A 6,000-nucleotide genomic window follows, 5' to 3' on the forward strand; every position below is an offset into this window, starting at 1 on the left:
CCAGTATAATTAAAAACAGACTACTAGTGTAGTGATGATTATATTTCTATTTTTGTTCCTCGGCTTACAAAGTTCTGACAAACTAAATCTACTTACTCCTACGAAGCAGGTTCACTGGCCATGATACAATTGCATCTAGGGGGTCACGTGATTGTTTTGAGAAACAAAATAACAAATGTATCGTTTTTTGTTCCTGTGTGTATATGCCAAGGTTATTTCGCCATTTTCTGTATTTTCACATCTAAAGAGTGAAAGCAATTCACTCAATTAGCTTATTTAGAACTGTGAAGGCAAATCGATGGAGGCAGATATGGTTATCGATAAATCACTCATCGACATTTATGGACTAATCTTACAAGTAAGTATTTGATAACGCCTTGCCATTAATGAGTTAATAAATGTTGACATAGGTGGAGTTCTAACAGCTTACCGCTTTTTGGCTTATCATTGTGAGTCTGAGAAGCGATGTGTGTGACAGTCACTTGATGTATTTTTTAGAGTTAGTGTCAAAATTAAATGTACAGGTCTGGTCTTCGAATATATCAGATATCTGTTCTCAATAATGCTTACATTCTGTCCCGGTACTTTACATTGCTTCATTTTATATATGTGTTGTTAAAGGCTCTTTCCTTCCTAATTTCTCAATTACAAGTTAGTAATGAATGATCTTTATTTATGACGAAGCTAAATGTTTATTATGGATTTTTGCCCCCATCCATTGCCCTGTGTGACTACTTTGGTCACCATACATTGCTGATAGTAGTTCACGTCCCTATGAATGTGTGTAATTCCTATGGCTTGCCCATAAGGGTTAGCTCTAAATCGCACTATACATTTATATTTGTTAGGGTACAAACACACACACACCGTATACGCAGCAAATACGCAGCAGATCTGCATTACGTTATGTTTGAAATATTTGAGGCTTACTCTATGACTACATGATGGGATAGTTGATAGATGATGATAGTTGTGTACTGTGTATATGATATGGGCCGGCAGCAGACATCATGGAGGGAGAGGAAGGAGGGAGGGAGTTAGCAGCACGGGAAGCTCCATAACCCACCCACATAAGTGACGTCATATTTAGTCAGCAACATTGCCTCTAACAAGGAAAAAGCCTCGACTAGCTATTACCTTACCAAGCGAGCATTGTTTGCAAGAGGTTTATATTATTTATTTATCTTTTTATTAAGGTCCATGCTCGGCCACTGCTATGGGCCGGCCCTGCGTCTGGGTACACAAGCCGGATAAGGCGGAGTGCCGCATGGAGGGAGGTTTCCCGGATTGTGTACCCAGGTTGGGACAAGCATAGTAGATTACAGAAGTTGATCATTGGTAAGTTATTTACCCACTATGTCAAACAAGAAACTCTATTGTTATGGTCACCTGACGCTCATATATTACTAATGTCTGTACGTTTTTTGCTTTCAGACAAACATGTGGAGACCAGGTGGTCCAGTGTGAGGGACAGATTCATCAGGGAGCAACGGCAGCTGATGAGGCGTGGGGCCTCACAAGAAGAACTCGGCTCTTTGCGTTTTGCCCCAATGCTGCGTTTCATTTTGAATGCCAGCAGACGGCGCCAGTAAGTGTGTGTCTTAATTGCATCTGTCCATGCTAGGATCAGATGATGTCAGTATTAGCTCAGTCTGTTATGTGTGCAGACATATAGACATGTGTTACGCAGACAGAGATTATATATATCGAGCTTCCTGCAGGGGGACCTATATATTTCTGGAACTGGATAATAATAAAGTTACTAACAATAATGCTCCCCCTGCTGTACACTCAATATTCTTTATAAATGCAGCGTGCCCTAACTGGATACTAAAAATTGTTTAATAAGTCAATGATGTAAGACCTAACTGGAGTTCGATTTAGCTACAAAGCACGGACAGGATAAATGGCGACAAATGTGCCCCAATGATTATATATGACCTAACAATGTCCCAATCATTTCTCTAGTGAGATTTTTAGGGAGCCAAGGGCTAATTAGCGCAAGATGTGAGAATAAATTACTATTTCTTTGCAGACATATTATTTTCCCTGAGCATCATGTTTGGGGAGCAGTGTGAGAATGTTGATCAATAGTCTAGATTATGCGCAAAGGTAAGGCTAACACCAGGGGCGTAACTAGAAATGGCTGGGCCCCATAGCAAACTTTTGATTGCCCCCCCCCCCCCCCCGACTGACCACTAAACGGTCAAGTGAAGTCATAACTACATAACTGCTCTGGTCAGGAGTGCTTGCAGTTAAAGGGACATTTGCAAAACCCAGGAGACCAGCAGGGCCACCCAGTGCTGCAAATGATGACGGCTCAGGGGGCCCAGTGTATTGCAGGAGCAGGCCATGGGGCCCCCTGATGCGGCGGGCCCCATAGCAGACGCTATGGCTGCTATAGTGGTAGTTACGCCCCTGGCTAACACATTGGACATACTAGATAACACAAAAAACCTAAGTAAAATCCTGCATTGGATGCATATGGGTTCTTGAGAATTATTACAATGTTGCTAACATGTTTGTAATAACAGATTTTGTCCACTGTTCATTTGTCAGCAGAGATGAAGAAGCTCAACAAACAGCAGAGGCCTCATCGGATGAAGAGAATAAAGAACCTCATCTGACGGAGGCACGCACCATGACTCCACCACCAAGAGGCCAAGAGGGCCCTGTTGAGCCTGGCCAGGGAGACGAACATCTGGCTTGACGTTAAAGAATAAATTGTGGGCGTCCTGCCTGCACTAAGGTTGTTGTTGGCATAAATGATTGTGATTAGTGGTCACACAGCCTCTGCCCCCCCCCCCCCCTCAACCACAATCCTGTGCCTTATACTATTTCGAGCATGTAATAAAGAGATTTTGTGGTATATCGGTGTTTGACTATTTTCTGGAAATCACAAGTTTTTCACTTCCTATCTCTGCCTATCTCTCTCACCCTCTCTCTACCTCCCTGTAAATATCTACTTGTTTGCCTATCTATCTATGTGCTTTCCCTCCCTAACTAGCACGGAGCTCCTCTCTCTCTGCAGTCTAGACACACAATGAGAAAGAGCAGGGACGCTCAGGCACTTCCTGTTCCTGTAGTGACGTCACACACCTTGATATTCACATAATAACAGGATACAAAGGATTATAGGAGTAATAATTCCTTATATGCTCTTCCATTCTGTGAAAACAATACAATTTTGCGACGCCGTTGCAGTTTTAACGAACTTTGTCCCAAACTCTTTGAAAGAACCGTACCGAACCGAACATTTTGCAAAGTTTGTAACGAATCTGGTTCATATTGGTTCGCTCATCCCTACTTCCCACCATTAGTCGACGTGGGGTCAGCCATTCATATATCTCCTCCCTGATGGTCCGGAAGAGCTTCTGCCCGCTGTGGCTCGGTTCACCCAGCCTGACATCGTTGGTAAGACACCGGGGCAGGTTGGACTGCAGTCAAAGCGGTGGATGGTTGCAAGCTGGTGGAGACAGAACTGGCCCCCTAAAGCACCGGAGAGGTGACAGTGGCAATAATGGGCAAACTTTCTGATGGTCTTCTGGGGGAATGTTGACCCAATGGGCAGTAACAGACATGTACTGCCCTTGCCCATAATTAAAGGACCAGACATCAGCACTGGGGTGCACGGTCTTGGACACCAAGATACCCAATGAGTCACCAACATTTTTCTACACAACTGTGCAGTGATGGGACAGTGATGGGACTTTTTTTGGACTGTTTTTTTTTTTTTGCAGCTAAACGGGGTTCTCCTATTATTTTTTTTTTTTGAAGCTTTATTGTAAAGATATGAACTGATATTTTCCCTTAATAAATTCAATAAGCTTGAACACTGAAGTTGCTTTCATGTGTCTTGTTTAATACTCACAGACAGCTGTCACATTACATTTTTTGATTAGGCAGCACCCAGGTATATCTGAGGAGACTAATTTAAGGTCTCACCCTAACAGGTGTGACGGCACACATCTTGATATTCACAGAGAACCAGGATACAAGGGATTATAGGAGTAATACTCCCTTGTATACTGGTCTATTCTGTGATTTTATTTGTTGTTGTTTTAACTAGATTCGTTACGAACTTTCTCAAAGTTCAGTTCGGTGACGAACCAAACTTTTCGGAAAGTTCGTAACGAATCTGGTTTGTTACGGTTCGGTTCGCTCATCCCTAGTACTGACGATATCATTTGCAAAAAGCTTGTGTCTTTATTTCATCCAAAGGGGAAAACAAACTGGAACAGCAAATATACATAATGTTTCAGCCAGCTCTCAGGGCCACTTTCAGTCAATCTATCTATCTATCTATCTATCTATCTATCTATCTATCTATCTATCTATCTATCTATCTATCACATACCTATGTGTTTCTTTCTTTCCTTATTTCTTTCTCTCTCTCTCTCTCTCTCTCTCTCAAATCTCTTCATTATCTATTTATCCTTGATCTATCTAAATATCTATCTAATCTAATCTATTTATCTAATCTATCTATCTATCTATCTATCTAATTATCTATCTATCTAATCTATCAATCAATCTAATCTATCTAATATCTATCTATCTATCTATCTAATATCTCTTTTAGCCTCTGTTCACACTTCGTATATTTCCGGCCGTAGTGCGAACCGCAAATATACGCCCGTAGTTTTGAGGTTGATGCGTACGCTTGGAAGTATACGATCGTATACGGCGCCGTGAAAAATGAACAAGACCATTGTTTACGGCCGAAACTGTTCCAACTCACGGCCGTGGATTTCCATGCGGTCCCGTACGAAGTACTTATTTCAGCCAAATTGAACTTGATTTTTAGATCCAAAAGGTTCTGTGTGTTTTATTGGGCTGGGCGAAGATTTCCAAGTAAATGACGTTTCAAATTGTTTTGAAACAAGCTAAGAAGCATAACTGTGCTACGGGCGTACGTTCGCGGTTCTCCCACATGTTCGCAATCCGGCCGCATGTCTATTTTTCCCATGGCCGTAGTTTCAGCCGCACATGTCTGGCCGCGTACGAACTACGGCCGGACATATATGTAGTGTGAACATAGCCTTAGAGATGAGAGAATTTACAGTAATAACGAAGTGACTTTAACTCACTGCCGTTCCGTGCCACGTGGCTCTGGCTGCTCGGATATGCTGGAACCAGTCCTGTGATCATGGAAAAAGTTTCCCAGAACTGGATCCAGCTTTTCCAAGCACCCAGGGAGGAGAGGCACGGAATGGCAGTGAGTAAAAAGTCAGTCGGCTGATGAGCATACTGCCGAGAAAAGTAACAGATTCGCTTCATTACTACTGTAAATTCGCTCATCTTTAATCTCTTTCTTATGTAAATCTCTTTAGACTCTATTATCTATCTCATATCTACTCATTCTCTTCCTTCCTTCCTTCCTTCCTTCCTTCCTTCCTGCCAGCCAGTATGTTCACTAGAAGGACAAAAAGCAGGAATATCAGTCTTTGAGAGCTAAGTACAACTTATACACAACTATTACCTGTCATCAGGCCCGTAATGGTAATCTGGCAAGCCGGGCAAATGCCCGCTGGGCTGGCCGGATTGCCAGTCTGTGGGCCGCCCAGGCTACATAGTAAAAAAAAAAAAAAAACATAATTAAAAAAATCACCACAGCGGCCCTCTCCTGCAACTGCCCACCCACTGCTGCAGCCGGCCCCTGTCCGCTCCTGAAGTGCTGCCTTGTGCTCGCCGGCCGGCCCCTGCCCGCTCCTACTTGCTCCTCTATTCCAATAAACTTGGTACAGTGGCCGGCCGTGGTACACGCGCTGTACGTGCACCACGGCCGGCCGCAGCGGCCCCACATTGATTGGATAGGAGAAGCACGTCAGGCTCCAGTCACAAGAGGCTTCTGAGCAGCCTCTTGTGGCCGGAGCCTGACGTGCATCTCCTATCCAATCAATGTGGAGCAGGAGCACAGCCCACGCACAACTGCTTTCTCTCCCACGTCAGCCCCTCAGCGTGCAAGTGATTTTACAGAGCTGCAGGAAGGGACATTGG

This window comes from Dendropsophus ebraccatus, chromosome 2, assembly GCF_027789765.1.
Source record: "Dendropsophus ebraccatus isolate aDenEbr1 chromosome 2, aDenEbr1.pat, whole genome shotgun sequence".
Classification (NCBI taxonomy): domain Eukaryota; kingdom Metazoa; phylum Chordata; class Amphibia; order Anura; family Hylidae; genus Dendropsophus; species Dendropsophus ebraccatus.